Source organism: Haliotis cracherodii, unplaced genomic scaffold (assembly GCF_022045235.1).
Source record: "Haliotis cracherodii isolate W230 unplaced genomic scaffold, xgHalCrac1.p SCAF_5, whole genome shotgun sequence".
Classification (NCBI taxonomy): Eukaryota; Metazoa; Mollusca; class Gastropoda; order Lepetellida; family Haliotidae; genus Haliotis; species Haliotis cracherodii.
The window spans coordinates 27,018,926-27,027,910 of record NW_027266308.1 but is presented as its reverse complement, the minus strand read 5'-3'; positions in this window follow the sequence as shown (position 1 = coordinate 27,027,910).

Here is an 8,985-nt window from a genome sequence, read left to right as displayed (position 1 = left end):
ATGTCCACTTGACAGGGCGGATCATTTATGAAACCAATGCTAAATTTGCAATTAACTCGCCCTTAGTAACATCACGCGGCCATACAGTCATGGGGGGCACGGGTGGCCCAGTCGTCTTTGGCGCCGCGATACGCTGTGCAGAGTTGCGTCCCTTGGGCACACCAGAAACCTATGATTGTGGGTTCGAATCCCGGTTCACCCCGATTATGTTTCTAGGTTTGTAAGCACCATACCCGTGTTCGTGGGTTTCACCGAAGTGGTAAACGTCTAAGACCTGCATTACTTCGGGCTTTCCTCCCACATTAAGCTGTTACGCCGTGTTATAACTGGAATACTGTTAAAAGCGGCGTTAAACCCAACTCACTCACTCACTCACCCATACAGTCATGATAAGACACGCTCGGACTTTCTTATAGCAATAGCTTGAACGCATGTCAGTTCAGGCAATCAAGACGATCTGTTTTACGTGTGTGAGTGAGGTGGATTTTACGCTGCTTCGAACAGTATTTCAGCCATATTACTCCGTTTCATCCAGGTGGAAAGCCCAGTAGTGACTCATGTCGTAGACTGAAAATAAAAGCGGCAAAAAATTACATATACATAGGAAATATGTGCTAAAATCAGAGTCGATTGTACGATTTTGACTATATCATGATCATGTGTTTATGAATTACTATCCAAAAGTGATCATACCAGGTGTTCGCGAAAAGGCGAGCGTATCCTGCCCACGGATGGCATCAGCCACAACACATGCGACGGCAAGTCAAGTGAGCACCAGAAAAACACACACGGGGACACATGGTACAAGTCATCTTTCCGAGGCAAGGGAGTTAACAAGTTAACAGAAGTCCAGTTTTTACACTTGCAGAACAAGGCTTGAATTTCGTGGCTTGATCGTAGCGCTACCGGTGGATATTATGAGTTATGTCCCTTGTGTGCCCCTCCTATTGACCAATCAGATTTCACCGCTCATATCACTTGGATTTGCTACAAAAAACAAAACCAAGATGATCTGATTGATAATCAAGATCTAGGTTGTAATAAAACGGGTCTAACCCTGCGAAGTGCATCACATCACTTGAGCACGTTGATTTAAAACATGAAAAGATTTGAAGAGTATCTTTCGACGTCCAGTGCAAATATGGCAGTCCCCATGTTGTTTACATATACTGTTGCTATAGACATGCTGTATGTAACACACGTGGAGACAGTGTAGACGTGCATGTACATATACTGTTGCTATAGACATGCTGTATGTAACACACGTGGAGACAGTGTAGACGTGCATGTACATATACTGTTGCTATAGACATGTTGTATGTAACACACGCGGAGACAGTGTGGACGAGCATGTACATATACTGTTGCTATAGACATGCTGTATGTAACACACGTGGTGGCAGTGTGGACGAGCATGTACATATACTGTTGCTATAGAAATGCTGTATGTAACACACGAGGAGACAGTGTAGACGAGCATGTACATATACTGTTGCTATAGACATGCTGTATGTAACACACGTGGTGACAGTGTGGACGAGCATGTACATATACTGTTGCTATAGACATGCTGTATGTAACACACGTGGTGACAGTGTAGACGAGCATGTACATACATGTGTATACTGTTGCTATAGACATGCTGTATGTAACACACGTGGTGACAGTGTAGACGTGCATGTACATATACTGTTGCTATAGACATGATGTATGTAACACACGTGGTGACAGTGTGGACGAGCATGTACATATGCTGTTGCTATAGACATGCTGTATGTAACACACGTGGTGACAGTGTGGACGAGCATGTACATATACTGTTGCTATAGACATGCTGTATGTAACACACGTGGTGACAGTGTGGACGAGCATGTACATATACTGTTGCTATAGACACGCTGTATGTAACACACGTGGAGACAGTGTAGACGAGCATGTACATAAACTGTTGCTATAGACATGTTGTATGTAACACACGCGGAGACAGTGTGGACGAGCATGTACATATACTGTTGCTATAGACATGTGGTATGTTACCACACGAGGGGACAGTGAGTGAGTGAGTGTCGGGAATCGAACCCGGGTCTTCGGCGTGACGATCGAACGCACGAGGGGATAGTGTGGACGAGCACGAGGAGAAAGTGTGCGCAGCCATATTGTTTTTAAGCAAATGCAAGTGATATGAGAGAAGGAATCTGATCAGTTATAACAGACACATAGCCACTGATGGCGCTACGATCGAGCCACAATATTCCAGCCGAATTCGGCAAGGGATGAAACGGGACTTTCGCAGTCAGCGAACGCCCTGGCCTTTGAAAGATGACCTCTTGTGGTATAGGGCAGAAAGATGGAGTATCTCCCTACTCTTTAGAGTTTCATACAAGGGTCCCTCAAGGGGAACCCATCTGGATAAATTAAAAAGAATAACTTGTAAACATGATGTGTTGAATACGAAAGAGCAAACACGTTTCACTGACAATATGGAAACTAAAAAAGTTGGAGATGTGATTTGCATAAAAAAATTAAATACAAAATATTAATACAAATATCTAAAGGCCTGGTCGCCATTACAAGCTCGTATTCATGAATGAACGGGATCTCTATTGTGGTTATAGTACGTAAATTATTTTCAGTGGAACGCCAATTTGAGTCAATTAAAGTTTATATTCGTTTACGTTTAGCATGTCATGTAACTTGTGGTTGTGGTTGGGGGCGCATCGAAAAAAATCCGAGATATGCCATCCCAATACTGTAGAATAACGGCGTACCAGCTTTAGTGTACATTATTGGGGAGGAAGGTTAGAGTTTCCCATTTCGCAAACGCCTGATGTCCTCACTGAATCGAAACAGCAACGAACTATGTACAGTAAACTACATGTACGTTTATAATGAACACTCTTATAACGAACTTCCGGATATAACGAACTGTTCCTGGGTCCCGACCATTTTGTGTGTATATGTTGTGCATATGCTTATAACGAACTACGGTTATAACGAATCAAAATGGGTGGTCCCTTTGAGTTCGTTATTACCGTAGTTGACTAAGTTATATAGGAAATATCAAGACTAACAATCAGTACGGGTGCGACCACACACAACCAGCCAGGTCATTCATTGTAGCCGCTCTGTCATCATCGTCATCCTGAGAAATTAGCCATCAATTTGGTGCCTTGACATTCTTGCTGTCGACAACACTTAGATGAAGAGACCGTCATCATGCGGTGTGGTACCAGTTCCACGCGTAATGGAGGAAGGAAGGAAGGAAGAAGGAACGAACATACCAGATCAACCTGTAACGAAGGAAGGGAGGAGGAAGGAAGGAGAAAGACCGACCGAACAAACGACCGACTGACCGAACGAATGTATCAGTTCAACGTGTAACGACGGTAGGGACGTAGGAAGGAAGGAAGGAAGGACCGACGGACCGAGCAAGCGACCGAACGAACCAGTTCAACGTGTAACGAAGGAAGGAAGGAAAGACCGAACGAGCGAGTGTGTACACAGGAGTGTATATACATTAAGAGAAATACAACACGGACATTACTATATCATACCGAGAACAGATTAATACTGACATGTTTGTATATTCACGAATTTGTAGTGGCTTAACTTTCACAAATATAGCAAAAACTGCAGATTCCAAAAACTCAGTGGCCACAACGTCTGTGAATACAGTCCTGTTATCTCGAGTCATGTCTTACAAGATGTGAGTGATGCCATCACTGTCCAAACGGGAGTCTCATTGTCTCATAGTCTCATATATTGAGCAAATAACATTATGTCAATCAGGTTTCTATTGTCATTGCACTCAGCAATATTCTAGCTATATGACGGCGGTATGTAAATAATCGAGTCTGGACCAGACAATCCAGTGATTGACATTATGAGCATTGATCGGCGCAATTGGGATACTATGGCATGCATCAACAAAGTCAGCGAGTCTGACCACCCGATCCCGTTAGTCGCCTCTTACGGCAAGCATGTGTTGCTGAAGACCTATTCTATCCCGGATCTTCACAGGTCCACAGAGTGAGTGACTGAATGAGTAAACATTTAACGTCGCCTCGGCATTATTCAAGCCATATAGCGCCTCTTACGACAAGCATAGCCATTTTCATTAACAGAGAAGCTTTTTATCTGTGGTCACATTCAGCATAAAGTCATCATGTTACAAAAGACAGCACTAGAATAGAAAAAAAACATGGTCAGTTTCAATGTACATTTAAAAAACATGAATATCTTACACAAAATCATCCAATAACAGCTGTCAGATGATTCAGTCTGCACTGAAGTCGAAAACTGCTGGTCGAACGACCGATTCTGATGTGGTTTGGTAGAACCTCTCATGTACATCCTCCGTTGTCAGGCTCCGAAAGTTTAATTCACCCCTCGTACGCGATATTCTCAAGGCAGGGCTCGATCAAACGGATGTCTGTCTGTGGTGGCACAGAACAGAACGATGGCGTAATTCATTACTCATTCGTATTGTTTTTCTTTATATGGTTCCTAGGAAAGAACTCCGCTGGATTTTTTAAATAGAATAACTTTAAAAAACAAATAACACTTTAAACGTTAGGAAAGCATTTTACTGACGATATGGAAACTAATAAATTGGAGATGTGAGTTACATATAAATTTATACATAAATATTGATTTAAATGTCTATGAGCCTGGACACTATCACAAAATATGTATGCAGAATTGATCGACGCCTATCTTGTGGTTATCGGACATAAATTATATTAACGTAATATAATGTTGTACAGGCGTTAAATGAAAATATTAATTGGTTACAATTAGCATTTCACATAAAAAAACACTTAAAAAAACTAAGTATGCCCTACTAATACTACAGAATAGCAAAACATTATGGTATATGTGTGGCCTATGAGGACACCAGCTTGCAGATATACTGCAAGATTTATAAGCAGTTCATCTTCGGGAGACTGTGTCTGTATACTGATGGGAAAATCGATTGCCTTCGAAAGACTATCTATCTTGTACGTATGGGATAATGTATATTGTGCTTTCGTACAGCTTCACATGTTGTACGCATAGAATTTTTTTATTCACATTTATGACCTACTTTAGCGTACGTATAGGATAATGTATTGCTTCTCTGCGCTGCGTAATTATTCAGCCGTGGAGGGCAAAATGACTTGGTGTAACGAATTGTAAGTTACAATCTCTTTGCTATGACTGATCCTTTCAGTTTCTAGGACATGAAATTGCGAATTTCAATTTATGTGCGTGTAGCTTCTTGACGTGATGAATTGTTTTTACGCAATAAAAACGGAACGAGTGAGTATATGTTTCTGTAAATCAGTCTCCCATTGGTTTGACATATATGAGTCTGAATAAACCTTTGTTTAAAGAGTTCTGTATAATCAGGCCATAATACCATGGGGTCATGCGCATCCTCCTTGGAATGCAATATTATACACATTAGACAGTCCCGTTGATGCAACATCAGTGACACTCGCTTTACACATTTTTGAAATGCAAGAAAACCTAGATTAGACAGTTGAAAGTATGTAATTCTTATACAACATTAAACATCCCTATTAATGATCATGCTATATATTCGTTATTAGACAACCTTCAGTAAATAAATAAATAAATAAATAAATAAATAAATATCGCACCTCACTTTGGCCACTGATGCGTCAAATTTGTAAGTCCACTCACTGTACCATTCCGACTATATCGGAAGCGCGCGTTCATGAATTTTACACAATCATCATTCACCGTTCTCGTAAAGCTCTCAGAGTGCCTCGTAAACAATGTATAACATACTATTAACAACTGCCCAGGTTTAACGAGTAACCCATTGGATTACAAGGGAAAGCGAAGCCCAGGATTAAACCCAACTGCACATAATATATGTCATAAGTTCTTTCCAAGATTCTAACAGACCTCAAGCACTCAATATTCTTAGACCCAACTTATGAACGTGTGTCGTGCATCATGCTGTCAACCACTGGTTTACCCGGCTCAGACCCGACTATTTAAGGACCCTCACAACATAGCTTGAAAATTGCTGGCTGCGGCGTAAAACGCCATTGATTCACTTACATATGTTGCTGATGCTTTTCGTTGCGAGGCCGCTGCGACCCTGCGTCGGTGGGGGAGGCGTATCTTGAGAGAGGACGCTCTGAACACTCTGGGCCTTGGAATAGAAGACGACAAGTGACAATGCGAGCCGCTCCCTTGACTATAATTTAGGAGCATCGAATTCACTCGATTCACGACACGACACCGCTTATCAGATACATTCAAACATGTGATGTAGGTATTTAGATGAATCATGTGATGTGTAAACCTCATACTATACCAGGGCAACTTGCTGGTATGCCATACCAGGGCAACTTGCTGTTATACTATACTAGGGCAACTTGCTGTCATTCTATACTAGGGCAACTTGCTGTCATACTATACCAGGGCAACTTGCTGCCATAATATACCAGGGCAACTTGCTGTCATACTATACTAGGGCAACTTGCTGTCATACTATACTAGGGCAACTTGCTGTCATACTATACTAGGGCAACTTGCTGTCATACTATACCAGGGCAACTTGCTGTCATACTATACCAAGGCAACTTGCTGTCATTCTATACTAGGGCAACTTGCTGTCATACTATACCAGGGCAACTTGCTGCCATAATATACCAGGGCAACTTGCTGTCATACTATACTAGGGCAACTTGCTGTCATACTATACCAGGGCAACTTGCTGTCATACTATACTAGGGCAACTTGCTGTCATACTATACCAGGGTAACTTACTGTCATGCTATACCAGGGCAACTTGCTGTCATACTATACCAAGGCAACTTGCTGTCATTCTATACTAGGGCAACTTGCTGTCATACTATACCAGGGCAACTTGCTGCCATAATATACCAGGGCAACTTGCTGTCATACTATACTAGGGCAACTTGCTGTCATACTATACCAGGGCAACTTGCTGTCATACTATACTAGGGCAACTTGCTGTCATACTATACCAGGGTAACTTACTGTCATGCTATACCAGGGCAACTTGCTGTCATACTATACCAGGGCAACTTGCTGTCATACTATACCAGGACAACTTGCTGTCATGCTATACCAGGGCAACTTGCTGTCATACTATACCAGGGCAACTTGCTGTCATGTTATACCAGGGCAACTTGATGTCATGCTATATCAAGGCAACTTGCTGTCATGCTATACTAGGGCAACTTGCTGTCATACTATACCAGGGCAACTTGCTGCCATACTATACCAGGGCAACATGCTGTCATACTATACTTGGGCAACTTGCTGTCACACTATACCAGGGCAACTTGCTGCCATACTATACCAGGGCAACTTGCTGTCACACTATACTAGGACAACTTGCTATCATACTATACTAGGACTACTTGCTGTCATACTATACTAGGGCACTTGCTGCCATACTATACTAGGGCACTTGCTGTCATGCTATACCAGGGCAATTTGCTGTCACACTATCTAGGGCAACTTACTGTCACGCTATACTAGGGCAATTTGCTGTCATACTAGGGGCGGTCGGGTAGCCTAGTGGTTAAAGCGTTGGCTCGTCACGCCGAAGACCCGGGTTCAATTCCCGACATGGGTACAATGTCTGAAGTCCATTTCTGGTGTCCCCCGCCGTGATATTGCTGGAATATTGCTAAAAGCGGCGTAAAACCATACTCACTCACTCACTGTCATACAATACCAGGGCAACTTGCTGTCATGCTATGCAAGGGGGGAGTCCAAAATGTCCACGTCTTAACCCGCGACCACGGACATAACCCTGACAATAAAACCCATGTCTCAGGCCGAACCCGGGACTCGAACACAAGATCATAGGTTTCTGGTGCGCCTAAGGTACGCAACTCTGCAAGGCAATTGCTCCTTAATAAGAAACCTCCTCGACATAGAAGCCGTATCGAACGATTAGATGAAGGTCATGAAGGGTCCAACCTCAAATAAAATGATGAGACATGGAATGGGGAATTTCCAGTGCTGTAATTGCTGCAACTTAGGTTGATAATGTGTACTTTCGCCGACAGAAGGCAACAATGTATTTGCAGGTGCTTTGCTATAAAATGTACTACGTTGAACCGGGCATTATATAACGTATCGACATAGTTGTGATCAATACAATGACACGCTGAATGACGTTGTGCGAGCTATTCGTATTCTGTCAATGCTATATCATAGCGTGTTTTATGTATTTAAAACTAACTTGCACTTTGTCGAATCTGTTTAACAACGGCACTATTGCCTCTTCAGCCCTTATATCACGGCGTCATACAAGGATTTTATTGTTTTACTCATCATGTGATGAATAACACATGAAGACTATTTCATTCGTTGAGAAAATTAAAAAAATTAAAAAAATTATGCCAAAAGTCATGATAAAAACATAAAAATTAACAATGGTATTTTCTAAATGTGAATTATGGAAACGTAATGAAGTGTGACCGTAGCACTACAGATAATCTCCCCCGTGTAGATCCGGGTAAGAATTGGTCTTCAGCAGCCCTTATGAGACGAGTAAAGGGATCGGGTGGTCCGACTCACAGACTTGGTTAATGCATGTCATCGTGTCCCAATTGCATGGATCTATGCTCTTGATGTCAATCACTGATTGTCTGGACCAGACTCTATTATTTAGAGACAGACGTCATCATGTGGAATATGGATGAGTACGGCGTCAAACAAGCAAGCAAACAAACAAACAAACAAACAATTTTAACATTTTACAAACATTTAAAGTATGTTTAGTCATTTGCAAACCCAACAAATCATTCTAACATCTGATTGACTAACATGGTTAGATGTAGTAGTTTATCATTGGTTTTATTAAGCGATGGGACACTGAACAATACAGGTGAAAAGATTACATCCACTGCTCATAGCAAAAGACAAGGCGACAACATACAGCGTGGCATCAGATGGAGTTAATGTTCATATGGACTTTGAAAC